Source organism: Pogona vitticeps, chromosome 1, assembly GCF_051106095.1.
Source record: "Pogona vitticeps strain Pit_001003342236 chromosome 1, PviZW2.1, whole genome shotgun sequence".
Classification (NCBI taxonomy): Eukaryota; Metazoa; Chordata; class Lepidosauria; order Squamata; family Agamidae; genus Pogona; species Pogona vitticeps.
Window position 1 is genome coordinate 287,570,105 of NC_135783.1, and position 18,264 is coordinate 287,588,368.

Genomic DNA, 18,264 nt, shown 5'->3' on the forward strand with positions numbered 1-18,264 from the left:
TTTTCAGATTATTGGCAGAGCACAGAGAAAGAGAATTGTCTCCCCTCTATACCCATCATTTAAATAAATTATTTCTATCAGTAGAACATCATGGACATTAAGCCATGGTGCAAGTGTTTATTGGTGGCCACCTACTCGTCACAGTAGTTCATATCATTTCTAATAACTGTTGTGGTGAAGTTTTGAGTAAATCAGGTTTCTGTAATTGTTGACCCATTAAGCCAATAGCCGTGAATAGCAGCAAACCATGATCTCAGCTAAACAACCTGTTTATGTTGGCTGCCTGATAAAGAATACTGCTTTTTTTCCAGGTCTGTGCAGCTGTTCATTCCTTCTCATTCACAAAACATTGTAGGAATGTGAAAAAATCTCAGTTCTGATTCTGTTCATTTATTCTGAATTCTGCCGACACTGTCTTGTTTCATATCAGGTTGTTTACTTCCTACACCTGAATTTGTATACAGTTATATCCATTCTACTAATGTGCACATATTTCTGTACTCTTTACCCAACATACAGTTTCTCACTTTTATCTAAAGCATGCATCTGTGTATTTTTTTAACTATGAGATTTTAGCAGTTTGCTAGGCACATTCTTTTTCCTGCCTTTTCTGCCCTGCAAGCCTGACAGATGTCTAGATTCTTGAGCCATGGTGTGAAGCAGGATACTGGCCTAGATAAATCACTGGACTGATTCAACAAAGCTCATTTTTAAGTTCATACTTGCCACTTTCCCTTATCTTTGTTAAATTCTCTAAGATGACAGCTTCAGTGCTTTTAGTATCCTCTGCTAAACAGAACCCCTGTAGCAAATGGAACAAAAGGGGCTGGAAACAATTGGTGTGGGTGCACAGGGAAGGAGGAAAGCTGTCGGGGGAGAGCAGAGTCGAGCAAGCTCAGGCAGCTTAAAGGGAGCCTTGTTTCTGATATATCAATATATCAATAAATATTATTTTTAAAAAAATAAATCAAGAGAAATAAATAAATCAAGCAAGAGAGAAAATACACCAATAACATGATGTAGCTGGCCATACTGATTCAAATAGAAGGAAAGAAATCAGTACTGCTAAAAATTCTTGGGCCATTCATCCCGGGATATAAACCACGTGACCAAGACTCAGTACAACGGATGTATGGAAATTATCAGAAGAACTAGAAAACATTTCCCTATGTAACCAGGCCCTGAGTTTGAACCTTTTATCACTGAGGATGAGAAAAATTGTGAGTATTTTTTACATCCTTAGTACACACACAAACACAAACATACAATGGAGCACCAGAACTTTTGGTGTGCACACAAATACACAATCTCAGCAAACAGAGAAATATGCAATCTACTCCCAGCCTCTGCTTGTATCACTGATTGTTCCTATTTAACGAAAAGAAAATGGTTATCGACCTACATTAGCCTGATTGCAATTGTCAGGCTTTGCATTCACTCTGAAATATTAGTAGACAGCTCGGGAAAATCAATTGTATTTAAAAGATCCTGCACAAAGTTTTACAGCTGCACATTAGGAAGGAGTGTTAAGCAAATAAGATCTAATTGTTCTCAGCTATGGCAATTGTTCCATCTGCCTCACCTTTGCTCTACACATTAATTCAAAGTGAACAAGAAATATAAGCAGACGTTCGTTGAGGAAACATGTGTTCCGTAACACTGTTCTGCTCTCTCAGGAACTCTGAAAATGTTACTTTCACTGAGATGGTTGAATCCAATGAAACTCTTCTCCACCCTTATGAGTAAGAAAAGGCTTTGTTGAGTGCTGTAGTTCCCATTTAAAATGCACATCTCTCCCTGCCTGCCTGCTGACTGGTCCTAGGAAAAAAATGAGGTATGTGCACTGGAGTTTTCTGCAACCTTGGCATGCTGAGAAAGACCCTTCTGAGCGGTCAATCTATTCATCACTAATGAATTCAATCATTCCTTACTTGCTTCTTATTCAAAGAGAACTGTGTCTCTCTGCTTTGTTTTCCCCGCCTCTGTTGTCTTTTGGAAGCAGTCACTGAGTCTGTTGAGGCCTGCTGCTGAAAGTCAGTCAGCCATATTTGTCAGTTTGCTGTTTAATTTCTTAAATTGTAAGTAACCTTTTTATTCTTTCTGCAACTCATGTCTCAGAGTGAACAATTGTCAGTTGGTGAAAAAAGAAGTGGATTGAACTGGGGAACTTGAAGTGAATTCTGCTCTGTGAATCCCTGTACCTCTTTAGAGAAATTTAACCAAGACTCAAAAATATGCAACAGTATGTATATTTAGACATGCATATGCATATGTACATGAGAAAAAGAGCACATGCACACAAGAGAGAGAAAAAGGAAGGAAGGAAGGAAGGAAGGAAGGAAGGAAGGAAGGAAGGAAGGAAGGAAGGAAGGAAAGAAGGAAGGAAGGAAGGAAGGAAGGAAGGAAGGAAATGATAAAATAATGTAATTGGTCTCTTTTGTCTCAGACCAGTTTTGCCCTGCCACACCACTGTGTGACTCCTAACCCCACAAAGATTTTCCAAGCCACAAGATTTTTTAAAAAATCCAAGTATAAAGTTAAAAATGGAAGACAGAAAAACCAAACAAAAAAGCAAGAGGTAAAAGCCAAAACAATCCTACTGGTAACACCTGAGTGAACAGAAATGACTTGTTTTGCATGGCACCCAGAAGGATGAGGATGTCACTGCCAAACTTGTATTCCAGAGTTTTGCAATGAAGGCTTTCTCAAAACTTGGGTTTGTGACAAAATTTTTGATAGCTGTCCCTCTCTGTTCAGTAGTAGGTCCTGTCCATTCACAGTGGCAGGGGTTGTTCCTAGATCTGAAAGTGATAGAGCTCGCAAACTAGGTTAGGGTTTTGGTTGTAGGATTTGTTTGCACACACATTGGTAACAGGAGGCTAAGTCAGTTTAAATTTCATTCAAATTTAAAATTAAATGTTAGAAATACGTTGGAAGTTAAAATCTTTATGCTTATGCCTTCAGTTTAAGCTGGGACTTAAACCTATCCATACTTACATTACAGCACCTTTGTCATACTGAAGAAAGATCTTAGAAACAATGTTAACAACTGCGCAGTTCCCTCGTTACAGTCTATCGTGTTCTCTGTCCCATTCCATCTTCTCTCTCTCCCAAAGGTGGAGAGTTTGAAAAGCAAACGTTGCAGGCAGATGCAGCTCCCGTTCCTGTAAAGCACTTTGCCTACAAGAGGAGAGAAGAGGAGGAATATGCAGCCCACTCAAGGACCTGGCTTTGGCCAACGTGGGAAATCTTTGTGTGAATAAATGGAGTGACTCAGAATTTGTCACTGGATTAGGGCTGTTGGGCTTGACCTTTTTTAAAATGGATGGAGCCTGCATTAGGGAGATGAGATGCCCAAGAAGTGCGTGAGATGCTGGTGGATTCTCCCTCTGAACTCATGTCAAGAGTCAGCCATCTCTCTCTCTCTCTGTGTACTTCTGCCATCCCCCTGTGCAGAAAATCTCACCATCAGTCCTCCTGTTTGTGAATAAGATATGTGGAGATAAGAGCAGTTCATGACTGGAGTAAAAGGCACCTCCCCCCCCCCCCCCGCCAAACTGGGGCTTGAGGTGGTCCTTTGTCCAGGTCTATGAGCCACCCCTGTATGAAGGTTAAACCTTGGCAATTTCTGTGTTCATAGCTGTGTGATTAAAAATAGAGATGTTCTCTCACTCATTTTCTATTTTCTCATGTCTGGGATTTTCCCAGTAGTGACAGAGTGGGCGAAACCTTACATCCTTACATTGCTAATTCATTTCCAGTCATGTTCTCCCTTCTACCTTTTCTAAAAATATAAATACTATTTGTTTTCATTTAGTAAATGAGACAATGCCAAATAACAACAATGGTCTTTTTTTCCTGAAAGATGACAGACAAATTGAGGTGCAGGTCAGAAAGTTTCTTCCATTTTAGAAAAAAAAAATGCTTCCTTATAATGCGCAAAATGAAAATGGCCTGAGCACCATTCATGACAGAGTCACATCTTCTCTCCCTTTCCAGTAGCTGTCTTAGGAAGCTGATTGAGACTTTCTCCTGGCAGCTGGGGGGAGAGGGGGAAATAAAGGTGAGCATAAAGCAGAGCAGATCTCAGACTGCCGCTTGTGCTCTACCGTCCTGCTGACACCATTTAACTTATGACCTAACTTTCCTTTTTTCATTTCCTCACTACCTAGAATGGGGTCTCCATGAAGAGCAGGACATGCACAAATGATATCAGGAACTGGGTTGGAATGTCACCAAAAGGACATAGGACAACTTGATCCCAAATGGTGTGTTTGTTGCTTCCGCGCAGACCACAATAGAAGGACTCCTGCGTGTCCCTAATTGTCTTTCAGATCAATCATCCATCTTACTGGTCTGGCCTTGTGGGTCTGAACACACACATGCAGAGCTTCACAAAGAGAAAAGGACACTAGCTGGATCATAAGTCTGCTAATTTAAAAGAAACATATTTTTTTATTTTATCATCTTGCTAAAAAGCTATTATGCTAATAACCTTTTTAAAAAAGCAAATTGTAGAAGAAACAAGAACATTGTGTGATTGTTCTGACACAAAGAGGAAAAATTAGTTATGAGATAATTTGTCAGCAAAGAACAAGAAGTGATTAAATAAGAAGATAACTTTAAAATGCAACAAAATGGGAAGACCTTTGCTTACTGAAGATTGCAGTCACAAGCATACCTCTTAGATCTGAATACGTATATGTACGTATATTCCACATATATGTTCCTGGAAAATGTGCCATGGAATCACATATTTATTTTGGGTTACAGTTGAATATAAAACAGTGGAGATTGTGTCCATTCTGGCTGATGAGATGGAAAGTACAGTAGCCAAGGTGATCTGGCACAAAAGTCAGTATCCACCCATCCACAAAACCACCCATCATCCCTTCCTCCCTCCCTCTTCTCCCCCCAAACATGAAGAGAGCAGCACTCACCAAGCTTTTTCACCTCATCCCATTAATTTATTCCACAACTTAGTTGAAGGGGAGGAAAATACACCTTGCCCCAAATTAAAAATGCTTCCATCTGTTGTTGCTTCCCTCTGTGTTTAATTGAAAAGCCAGGCAGTTGACTCACACATTCACATTCACAATCATTCTCTTTCTTTCTTTCTTTCTTTCTTTCTTTCTTTCTTTCTTTCTTTCTTTCTTTCTTTCTTTCTTTCTTTCTTTCTTTCTTTCTTTCTTTCTTTCTTTCTTTCTTTCTTTCTTTCTTTCTTTCTTTCTTTCTTTCTTTCTTTCTTTCTTTCTTTCTTTCTTTCTTTCTTTCTTTCTTTCTTTCTTTCTTTCTTTCTTTCTTTCTTTCTTTCTTTCTTTCTTTCTTTCTTTCTTTCTTTCTTTCTTTCTTTCTTTCTTTCTTTCTTTCTTTCTTTCTTTCTTTCTTTCTTTCTTTCTTTCTTTCTTTCTTTCTTTCTTTCTTTCTTTCTTTCTTTCTTTCTTTCTTTCTTTCTTTCTTTCTTTCTTTCTTTCTTTCTTTCTTTCTTTCTTTCTACCTCCCACTGGCAGAGACCATGGTGCTGGAGGTTAAGCAGGTAGGACCCTGACTCTGCTAAGGAAGCAGGGAGAAATGGACTGCCTGTAAGTAATCTGAGCCTGAGATGAGGCAGTGCCTATAGATATCTATATAGAGGTCAAAGGATTATTTGTCCACCTCAACTCAATATTTATTTATTATTTTAATGTATGCACAGAAAGAAATATTGTGTTATATTGATGCACGCTGTGCATGAGATGATGCCAACATACCTCTATGCATCTTTTCCTTCCTCACCCTGAAAAAAATGTCTGCCGGGACTCACAGTAGTGGACCTTTCGCTCTGGTGGGCCAACCTTCATTAATACAGAACAGCAGTGCTTCAGTAACACTAGATGACAAAACAATGCTGTGGAGACAGGTGGGAAAATCTGTAGCAGAAAAACTGCTAGACTAGTAAATTACTGTATAAATAGCATTCTGGACTTGATTTGCCTTTGGTCTTACCCAACATGTTTCTTTGTATGTTCTCAAAGCCCTTTTTGTCTTTTAGAAAACACACCCTTGTCATCAGTGGATTACAAAGTTTTCTCTTTATTGCATGAAGCTAGCAAAACTTTTTCCCTTGTTGAGAGCATGGAAGAATTATGGATCCCAAGGATCTGAAGCTTCTAAAACCTACCCTCTTTTAGCCCTACTATGGTTAGTGCGCCACTGGTGATATAGTAATAGTGACAAAGAGTGTCAGACATGCTTCTCATGCAGAAAAGAAGATCTGAAAATGGCTCCTTTTCCCTGAAATGATATCCTAGGCACTAGAAGACTGTGCCCTTGGCATAGAAAAGCCCTGTGTAACATTAGAAAGGGAAAGATGTACAGCTAGCAAGATTAGCAATAGCTTTCAATATATTTCAGATACAGAATGTTTTGTCACAAGCTCTAAGAGGAGAGTTTGCACCATTCTTGTGCCGGCTGTTAGTGTCAAACGTATCACCTCGGGAGAATACGAAGGATAGTGATTCCATTACTGTAAATTGGTGTGAATTTAACAGGGCTTTGAGCTTGCATAATTAAAGGATTTCTATTCCACCTGTGTTCCAAGGATAGTTCCAAGGATGAACATATCGTTCTGGGAAAGCTGCCATGTTTGACAGTGATACTTCCTAATGTGTGAGAAAATTTGCGAGCAGCAGCTGAACAGCATTATTCTTTGCTCAGTGAGGAAGAGTTTAGCACTTCCGATTAGCACCCTAAACATTTACATTCAAAGCAATGGGGTTTGAAGTGGTGATACTTAAACGAAATCCAGAGTTCTTCTGAGTCAATTGTATAGCTGAAAAAAAAAACCCAACTAAGTTTCTAAATTGCAACATCCCAATTGGAACTGAACTGAAAGCAAATTCCAGTCTCAATCTAAACCAGATCAAAACATGAATTACATCTGAATGTTATATATATAGCATTCGTATATATAAGGTTTAATATAGCTCAGTATCATGCTACTGTAATAAACCTATAATTCGTTTCCTTCCCTTCAGTCATGCAACTTGCATTGAAGAAATCTTAATGGGACATCAGTTTCTTAAAAACAACTAAAAGAGTTATCCTTGAGTTACTTCCATTGTTTGAACAAATTGGATGTTACAGGCCTGTGGAAAAGCCTACTGTCTTCTTTCAGCTACCTCACTATTGTCTCAACACCCACAGCATAACACAAGGCATAGCAAAGACTAGCTCCTGAACTATGTGATAGTTCTCTATCATTACCCTCATAATTAGGATAATTATGAAGATGCAGTCAAACCAAAAAGGAGTGTTCACATCTGCATGAAATGGCAGGTGTTACGTAGTTATTTGTAACTTGTTACTTCCACACTCTGGCAAAGCAAACCTATGTTGAGGGAGAATTCACAGTGGACAAACCAATTTCCATACTGGATTGCACCAAGCAGGGAAGAAAGCAGAATGAGGTTTTCCATGGTTTCTCCATTTTAACTAATTTTCACTCGATACCAGTGGTTGGCAAAATTACTCCTCTAGACCCATGGCCATAGTAAATTCTCTCTTGTCAGGAACATTTCAGGGGAATACAAAATATTTCAGTCATCTGGAGTCCAGGTATTTCAGAATGATCCACAGCACCCAAGAAACTTCCTTTCCCATACAATCCATAAAACACCAGTTTGTTGATGATACACTGGAGATTTCCCAGGCTCTCCACGGTGGTGGGAAGTGTCAGTCTACTAGCACAGGTGCTTTCCACCTCTACTTCCTCCCTATCTGCCCACAGTCAGAAGCTGTAGGCCACAAGTTAGTGATTTCAGTAATCTTGGGAGACCAATTTGTGTAACCAGACTCCACTGGAGGACAAAGAAGACTTAGAAATAGCTGAAAATAGCAAAAAGAATTGTTAAAAACAAAAAATGAAATGTGCAGATAAACACTTCTGTGTTCTGTTTGTTTGTTTGTCTGTCTGTCTGTCTGTTTGTTTGTTTATCTTATATGCCACTCACATTACCCAAAAGTCTCTGGGTGGCTTACAACAATTTGAATACAATAAAAAGATAAAAAATAAAACAATTAAACTACAATTAAAAATACAATACTCTAAAAATTGCCACCAGGATCCATAGTTGATATTATTTCAATTAAAAACCTTCTGGAACAGGAAGGTTTTGACCTCATGCCAAAACATCATCAACGCTTTGATGTTTCGGAGAGGTTGTCTTGATTATCTCAAAACCACTAACAGAAAACTGCCACAGAGTGGAAATGAAGAATTTGGGGCAAAAAGGAGGCTTAAAAAAGAAAAAGTGGCCTCTGGATGGCCTTGTGGACTGCAGGAGGCCCAAGGGTTACACAATGCCCACCTCTGCTGAAGGATGTACTCATAAGCTTATCTCTGCCACACAAGATAAATGAAGGTACTTCTTAAAATTCTGAAACGAACATGTTGGTGCTATTTCAACTTGAACACACACACACACTTTCCCTCCATATCAACAGATCTGTATGCCAGACAGACATGTGTCTTTCTCTACAACCTAGAAAAGGTGATGTGAATGCTAAAGCGTACAAGTGTTACACAACACTGCAAACTTATGATCACTAGTTCTTTGAATTTGCCAGGAGGCACCACATCAAATAAATAATTTAGAGTGGCTGAGCACCAGAAGAAAACAAAGCAATCAGTCATCTTAGCTACATTATTGATCACCAATAACGAGATACCTGCTAAGACAAATGGTCCTGTTATTATACCAGTGAGTTTTTAGCCTATCCTGACTAAATCAATCATATTGAAGTGTTTGTTGTTTTAAGAGGTGCAAACATATCTATAACCTCCGTTTTTGCCTCTGACTCTGTGTATAGGATCTATATTATACAACACACATGGTATTTGTTAGTCTTCAGTTTCTCATGAGGCATTATCATCTTGCAGTCCCATCTATCACTCATCTGTTAGTTCAAAACATCATCTGTATGCATGCATTTTACCTACAAGGCCTATTCATTTGACTGCCCATGCAGAGAATAGTGAAATACATGTCTCTATAAATCAAATGCCATGCTTTATTGAGGCAGAGATATTATGTTGCTCTCAGAAAGCACACCATTTTAAAGCTTTCTAAAAATATTTTTGCAGTTTATTAGCACAGATAGATAGATAGATAGATAGATAGATAGATAGATAGATAGATAGATAGATAGATAGATAGATAGATAGATAGATAGATAGATAGATAGATAGATAGATAGATAGATAGATAGATAGATAGATAGATAGATAGATAGATAGATAGATAGATAGATAGATAGAGTGGCTTGAATGGCTAATATGTGCTACAAAACCATTGCATACACTCACCATGCTTTATGCAGAATGTGCACATAATCCAACCAGGAAGATAGAATTATCCATATTTTCCAGTCCATGGAAATACTCTGTATCAGGGCTTGGAGAATATACATCCCTTAAAAATATATTGTACCTCCTTGAGGCATTATGAGTAATCACATGTCCTTGGAAATATGTGTCAGAAGGGATGAAGTGGGCTACCTTTCTCCTTTCCTCATGCATTTGGGTAAGCCGAAGGCCTGAATAAGACTCTAATGTCTGAGTTCCACAAGAAACTTCCAAGAAGGTCTCCCTTGTAACCCGACTCTATATTCTCTCTTTGGTTTATATACTGCTCTCTTGGAGGGGGTTCTTTTTCTTTCTTGGTTACCTTTTTGCACAGCCTTTAGCTCTTCAAAATTCTGAGTTTGAGTCCCTGTTTCTTCAGCCACATTAGTGGTGATAAATTAGGGCAGCCCCCACTATTCTTTCATTTCTCTGAGAATGTCCTCATTACTAACAGTAAGACGACCAGCAGGATCTTCCCGTTCAAATGTGTGAAAATTTAATTTGATTCTTTTTGTGTGTGTTGTAAAAACTTTCCAAGATCTGTAAGCTTCATAAATGAGATGAAAAGAACTCAACATTTAAAAAACTCAAATGCCTCTGCAAGTCCAAAGGTTTTCCTCCAAAGCTTTTCATGCCAGCTTGCCAACAGGTACTCTTGCAGGTGCCATTATCTCATAGAGTGTTTGTATTCCTTAGTCACCTGCTGGCAGAGATACCATTGATTTTTGTTTTTGTTTTGATTTTGTGCTGTTATGGTGTGTGATTCACGGTTGCAGCAGAGAAACATAGATTGAATACAAGTATCAGTTGAAAAAAATGCCCTGGACTCTCCTTTTGAGTACAAACCTGGAGGGTTGATCAGACACTCCTTTCAAGTTGCATTAAGAAACTGTAGACCAAAAAAAGTATATACCTTAGGCTCTCTATACTGACAAGGAAAACATTCTTGCTTCTAGTATTGCTCCAATAAGTGACAGAACAATTAACAGAAAGCGAGACTTTCCAGTTATTTTCCATGCTTGATGTTGCCTCAAGGGCCATGGACTTCATTATATTTCATATGTCCACTTGTTAATACCTTTTCCAAAGTGATGGATGACTTCTCCCAACAACCCTGTTCTCTGAGCACTTCGGTCAGAATTGACACATGGAATTATTGGGTTTCTGGTGCAGCTTCAACGCATCAGTGCCCACCACCTCCTAAACATTTCTCTCCCGCCCCTTTTTTGATATAAACATAAACTAATATTTACAGGTCAGGTGCCTCATACGTGAAAATCTGCTTAGAATACAAAGATATAAAACCTGTTTTTTTCTAGTATTTATCTCTAGAGTGGTGAAACAATGAGGCTCTTATAAAGAGAGAGTCTTTATTTCTTTTCATCTGTCCATATCATGGCATGACCTTTCCATGTGGAATGGGTTTGTTTCCCACCCACCCCCATTTCTCTGGCAATATTCAAAGCAATTCAGTAAGATTCACTGTCACCTTTCTGAGTCAGTGCACAATTTAAGTTTATATTATTTCTATCTTTTATTTCTATGTCTTAATTAGAGAGCCATGCAGGGTCAAGCAATAGAAAATAAAAACAGTTAAATGCTTAAAAAACAAAAGCGGAGAAACAAATTGTATATAAAACAGCATAACATTGTATATAAAACAGCATAAAAGTTACATGAGAGAAGTGGAAGTGAGACTGAAGGTAAAACAATTGTAAAGGCCTGGGAGAATTTTAAAAAATCACCAAGCAGGCCCCTGTTGGACGTCAACTGCATGTGTTCCTCTATTTTTTTGTGTGGGAAAGGTTGGCTTGGAATTATATATTGGAGATTTTACAACCTCGCATGCTGTCTGCAGTTTGTTTGGCTGGGAACATCTTTTCTGGAGTCGGGCGACTGTCAATCTATCCAGCACTAATTCTTCTTCCTCCCCACCCCTCCCTCTAAATTCTAAGCAAGCCCTGCCTTTCTGCTGAGGGTTCCTTTCTATCCCTTTGGTCTCTTGTAACAGTCTGATCACAGACTTTTTCCTCCAATGTCTCTGAGTGAGTTACTGAAACTTTAAGTGTCAGTCAATGATAAAGGGGTGAACTCTCTGGGGAATTTGAACCTAGTCACCTCGGTAGATCTCTGTACTTCAGCTGTATGGCCAAAGAACTGTTATCAGAAATTCAAAACTCTGCAGCACCTTCCAAGGTATGGAAATCCCAGTTGTTTTTTACAGATAAATATGAGTTTATCTTTCTCCATAGATCCTCTGAAAACCAAATTACATATATATATATGAGATTAGGAAAATTTGGAGTGAAGTGAATGAATATTAGGAGGCCCCAGGTGTGCTGAGAGGCCATGTATGGCCACTAGACTTCATGTTGTCAATCCTTAGTATACAACCAAGCTGTAGGTTCTTGCCCCCTCCATGGCTATAAGCACTGACATCACTTACACAGATACGTTTCCATGCACATAAGCTTCCATGTATTCTGGAATCCAAATTATTAGAGGCTTTGAAAACTGCTAGTGGGAAGGCATCAGACAGGAGGGCAGGTGGGAACTCTGACCTACAGAAAGGACAGGTCAATTCTGATTGACGTGCTTTCCCCACCTGAGACAAAGGTCATCCACCAGGAGAGCTCTGCTTGTTGTACTCTCTGCCTGCATGGCAACATTAGACCACTAATGATCCTTAGCAGTTTAAACAAATTAGCTATTGATCAGGTGCCACTACATACGGTGTATTACTATCTGACAAGCTTCTGAAAAAGAGGAATAAAAAACAAATTGCTTTTATTGATGAAAGATGATTTACAGAGTATCACACTGATTACAGGTGCACAACTGGAATTTAGCTTTAGTGAAGGACTAAGATTGTGCCCATAAGGAAGAAGTAAAATCAGCTTATTTAAATCATAACATGAAAAACTTAATTTAAAAAAAAAGCCCACTACTGTCACTTAAGCAGCAGGAAGAAGGGAATGCAGCTCCACATATATCTAGATGGCTAAACTACTTGGAATCCATTACCACAGGCCAAGGAAGAGTATATACCTGTATAAGCAGCTTATCTACACATAGCAGATTTGGCCACAGATGTACAGATGAGCCAGTGCAACACAGTGGTCAGAGTGTTGGGTTGGAACTCAGGAGATGTCGGTGCAAATCTCTATTCAGCCACAGGCCCTTTATATTCTCATGATATGTGTTGCGTGGTTGTTGTAAAGAGTATATGCAGAGGAGGAAAGCCATGTGCATCATCTTAAGCCCATTGGAAGAAAGGTGGGTATAACAGATAACATATGTATGCTTACTTCCCAACTGTGTTGCAATGCTAGTACTTTCCCCACTGAGCTGCTGGAATTCACCTTTTGAGCCATGCACACCCAAACTCCTAATAGTTTTGAATTTAAGCTGTACTTAAACACAGTGGTGTAGAACTGGATCAGATCCGATATATATGTTACAGGTAGTTCCTAAAACTGGACCTGATTCACATGAACTGGAAATTTTTCTAGAGAAGTAATTCACCACCACATATCCAGCAATCTTAACTGATTCTTTACAACCTCTTCCATCTACAGTTAATCATAATAACTCCCATTGAAACCAAAGGAATACCACAGTCTCCTTGCTTTGTATGGGAACCCAAAAGCTATTAGCAGGATCAGAGCTACTTTTTCTTTCTTATTAGGATTCATGACTGCATTGCTAACCTATACATTACTTACCTGGTTTAAAATAAATCCTTCAAAGGTAGTTACAGTGCTACCACATAAAATCTGTCTGTAAACAGATTATTAACTCTAGAATTATTTAATCTAAGCAATGAATACTAATCAACATTAATAATGGCAATATACATTTGCTCTGTGCTGGATTTTGCACATTTTAAGTCATTTAAGAATACAAATATATCCTATTTTTCATGAATCCTACACTTCTAAATGTTCTTTTTTATTTATTTTACTTTTTTAAAAAATTATATTGGATGCAAAGCCCACTTTCCTCTCAAGGACCAGCACTCCAGGCTGCTAACAAAAGCAAATAAAACAAATGCAACTGGAACACAAAAGATATTTTTAGAATACAACTAAAAGATACATTAATAAATGCGAGAAAAGTCTCCACTTTGTTTAAGGCCCTGCCAAAAGTTCCTCCCAATAAAAATGGTCTTTAAATAATGATAGACTTGTTATTGATTTTGTTCTGTGATTAAAAGAGTACATCATTTGCAAAAATACATATGCAGAAACAAAACTGCCATTTCCTCACAATTTATTTATTTATTTATTTATTTATTTATTTATTTATTTATTTATTTATTTATTTAATATCCCGCCTATCTGGTCGGTTAAGACCACTCTAGGCAGCTAACAGCATAAAATAGAACAGTAAATAAATATAAAACAATTTTACAAAGAAATAGACATAATAGAATAACAAATAGAAGGGAGAAAGAGGGTATCGGGGATTGACTGGAGGGAAGGCCTGCCGAAACATCCATGTTTTAAGTTGATTTTTAAAGATACCCAGCGAGGGAGCCACACGGATCTCAGGAGGTAGGTTGTTCCAGAGGCAATATAAAGTCATGCAAATTCTTTTTTTAACTGGTTGACTGATTACAGTACAGTGGGGTCTCTACTTAAGAATATCCCTACTTAAGAACAATCCAACTTAAGAACAGCTCCATTTGCTAAATTTTGCTTCTACTTGAGAACAGAAATCCAAGATAAGAACAGGAAAAAAAACCTTTCCCGCTCTTTTTTTAACCTTAGGTCATCTTAGGTTAAAAAAAAATTCTCCCCCTAGTGGTAGAGTACGTATTAACCAGCTTTACATTAGTTCCTATGGGAACTAATGCTTCAAAGTACGAACACACCTCTAGATAACAAAAAAAACAGCCAGAACGGATTAATTGGTTTTCAGTCCATTCCTATGGGAAATTTTGCTTCAACTTAAGAACGTTTCAACTTAAGAACACCATTCCAAAACGGATTAAGTTCTTAAGTAGAGGTTCCACTGTAGTTTCTATGGACGGAAAAGAGCAGATACGGATTAAATGGTTTTCAATGCATTCCTATGGGAAATGCAGATTCAACATAAAAACTTTTCAACTTGAGAACCACCTTCCAATACGGATTAAGTTCTTAAGTAGAGACCCCACTGTACTTGATCAGATTAGTTGATTCCTTTTCTTACACTCTCAACAACCATTCTAGAGTGCTCTTCTCAAGCACTGTCATCGCCAACCTGCCAAAGGAAAACATTTATGTGAACATTTCTATGGGAAGAGGGGGGAAATGGGTTGCCTGAAATGGCTCTCCATTTCATCTTGGGTGATGATAAACCCATTGAAAGTGACCCAGAAAGAGAATGGCAAAGAGGGACCTCTCCAAAGATGGCAAAATAGCACTGTGGGGGGAATATATGCTCCTGCATTCTGAAACACCCTAATCTTTCCAAGGAATACAAGTTCTAGTAGTGGGTATTGCACAGAAGCATAAGAGAGAAAGGAAAATTTCTATCTTCCAATATTCAAAGTCATTTCCAATATAGCCCTTGAATTATATGGAAGTATACCATAGTACTTTTAAGGGGAAGCCATTTCTGACCCATTTTGGTTAAAAGCACAACAGTTTTCACCCAAAATTTTCTTTATTTCATTATTTAAATTTATACCCCACCTTTCTACACAAAGTGCTGTATGTTGATCACCAACCCACCATGATGCGAGCAGTCTCTGCCCACTAAACCTATGTTCTGCCAAGTCTGAAAGCCATAACACAAAAAAAAAAATTCGCAGGCATAATTTTGCCCTGGTCCCTACTCCTGAACCCATCTTCCCTTCCATTCTGATCAAAAATGTCCTGCAGGCTCTACCTCCACTCCATGAACCCCACCCCTGCTGTTCTATGCCTCTGCCTTCCATACCCAAGCAGGTGTATACGTCTGGAATCAAAGACTATAACAACCCTATACTACAGCAGCAACTACAAAAAAAGGGGGAGAAAGAAATTATTTTTTTCAAAGTGAAAGGTGACATTCTGTTCTACAGATTTGTGAACTATAAGCCACACTTTTAGAATACATTTTCATGTAAACAACTTCTGAGGCTACCCTAAAATGTCAGATTCCGCCACAAGAGAAAAACAAGGACGTCTGGACTATCCAAGCAAAAAACCCAAAATGAAAGTGCAATCGAAATAACAGGATCCCATTCAAAGGAAGAAAAACAACAAAAAGGGTAGCCGAAACAAGGCCTGCGGCAAAGTTATTTGCATGCTATTAAGAAACGCACAACCTTTAACATAATGGAGGGCATATTTACCATACAACTCCAATTGATTGCTCTGAGCCTGGTTATAAAAATAAAATATTTATAAACAGGTTTTAATTCTACTTCACCTCTACGAAGAAACAAAAAGAAAAGCCTAATTACCGTTCCTCTAAACATATGAAATGCAACCATGAGTGCAGATTGATATTCGGCTAGCATTGTTCATTTTTATACATCACTGCCAAATCATTTAACCAAGGGCAAATTTTTTCTTTTTCAAAAAAACAGCACTTGGCTGAATTCAGATTAACACAAAACAGGATCAATTTGAATGCAAATGTTTGATTACATAAAAAATTACCTCCAATTATTTTGCATGCATTCTCAGTCACAGCAGAACCTTGAAACTTACAGTTCCCATCAGCCACATTTGGCTTGCTGCAACTTATCACTTGGGATCAACTAGACAAATTTAGCATATGATTAGGAATAAAGCTCCATTTGTTGCATAAGGTACTTTTTAAAAAGTGATTGGTCACCAGGAGGTAAACACAGGCTTCGTTTATGAGTCTGACTGTTCAGACACAGAGCATCAGAAGATTTGCAAGCCTGGAAGGAAAACCAAATAGCAGGAAACGTGCACTTCCCTTAATATGTCATTTGTCCCTTTGCTCCCCCAGGTCCTGAAATGAAGACGCAAGACAACAAATTTTTGGATTTAAATATGGGCCACACTTTATTAAACCAATTCAGATTAAACCAATCAACCGATTCTAAAATTGAGGGGGCCTGCAGTAGTGCGGGGAAATAACTGCATAGCATCCAATAAATCCTTATCAGTCAGTGGGTGAGTCCCAGGCCCCAGGTTCCAGCTGTCTTGACGACCGGAGAAACCCGTCAAGCCTCAACTAAACACCCCAGACCTCTAGCCATCTGTATTTGATGACTGTCGGTCCGAAAGTGGCCCAGCACATCTTCCGCCTCCGCCCCTGTAATTGCACAATCCGCAGAGCCAGAAGGTACGATGCGCTGTTGGCTTTATCATAATTATCAAAGGGACACACCAAGACAACCAGTTATTCCCGCGCTACCTGCCAGTGTGACCGATTATAAACCACCGTCAAATGCCAACAACCCTTCTCCAGTGTGGGATAGGCAAAAAATCCCCCCATCCAAAAGCCAATCAGGATAGAGGTCAAAAATTCCTATCCAGCCCCAAAAAGGCAACCCAAAAACACACTAGAAAGAGGGTGGGCGGGTGCGTGCCAAAAGCGAAAGAGAACAAGCGATGGGCCGGTGCTTCTTTATATCCACGCCAGCCCCAGTCATGTGGCCCATTAGCTTGCCTCTTCCGGGGCCAGGGAAGCAAAACCAGCTGTACAGATTGAGGGCGCCACCGCACCCCTCCTGCGAGCGGAACCTTGGGGTAGAGTGGGGGAACTTCAAAGCAGTGCAGTTTCCTCATCCAGCCTGTGCCCTCTTCTCTTTACTCCTACAGCAGGAACTAACCATGAACAGTAAGCCTATGGTCAGCTTCAGCATTAGACTTTTAAAAAGCCAAAAGTGTTCTTTGATTATTGCAGCTGGATTTAAACAAGCTGCCTTGTTTCCTTTCCAGGAGAAGGGACAATAAATTTATTGAATAAATGACTGAATGTTTGCTGTGATAGCTTCCCTAATCCTTTGCCCATGGGGTGGCTAGGCTAGTAGGAGGCCTTCTATCAAAACAAAAGAAAGATCTTTCCTAATTTCTGTAAAGGCAGGACAGGAATTATGGATGGGGAGAGGAAGGTCAACTCTGTGCTTCCCACCTATTTTCCCACCACTGAAGCTGTAAAAAGGTTTTCCTTGAGCCTAGGGCGGTATGGGTATGTGTGTTGATGCCATTCGTATCAAATTTATATCCTGCCTTCCTGCCATATGGATAGAAGTGACCACTGAAAAAAATACAATTTAAATAAAATCAAATAGCAGTGAAATCTATATACAACTTAGAAATAAAATCAGAAGTACATCAGTAGAAACTGTGCAGAAGCAACGCAGCTCCAGTGACCATGGCCTGCCTAAATACGAAGGTATTTGCCTGACAACAAAAGGACAACAGAGAGGGGGTCAGCCTAACACACACACACCCAGGAAGTCATAGAACCTGGACAGGAAGTCAGCCTCTTATTTGTACCAAAGATGCCTACAATAGCATCAAGAGAAAAAGAAGAAACTCCCCCAAAGATGTTAACACCTGATCAGCATTAGCATTAATGACGTAAGCCACTTTGTGTCCTTTTTAAGGAGAAAGACAGGGTAAAAATATCTTAAATAAATAAATAAAATAAATAAAAATTTCTGGTTATCATGGTTCTCCTCCTTGGTTGCCTCTCAAGATTGATGTTACCAACTTCTCTTTTTGCGCCAGTGTCAATCTGATTTGGAATTTGGTCTTCCATGCCTTCTTAGCTTCCCATCTCTCCCGTTTACCCAATGTGATTAAACGGGAGAAGGGAGTCTTAGGGTTCTTTTGACCCTCTCCCTTAGGGACTCTTTTTTGGATTATTACCCTTTTCCACAGCTCTTCTTTACAAATGTAATCCTACTCTACTGGGAGTTC

General features: G+C 39.0%; 1 long non-coding RNA gene across 1 annotated transcript; it reads right to left on the reverse strand.

The window, feature by feature from the left end:
* Positions 1-570: 570 nt before the first annotated feature.
* On the reverse strand, positions 571-5,240 carry LOC144587865 (uncharacterized). The gene is made up of 2 exons (XR_013543054.1): positions 4,941-5,240; positions 571-3,180 (listed from the first exon to the last, which is right to left on the reverse strand). It is a non-coding gene; the product is annotated as an uncharacterized LOC144587865 (long non-coding RNA).
* Between the last annotated feature and the right edge of the window lie 13,024 nt (positions 5,241-18,264).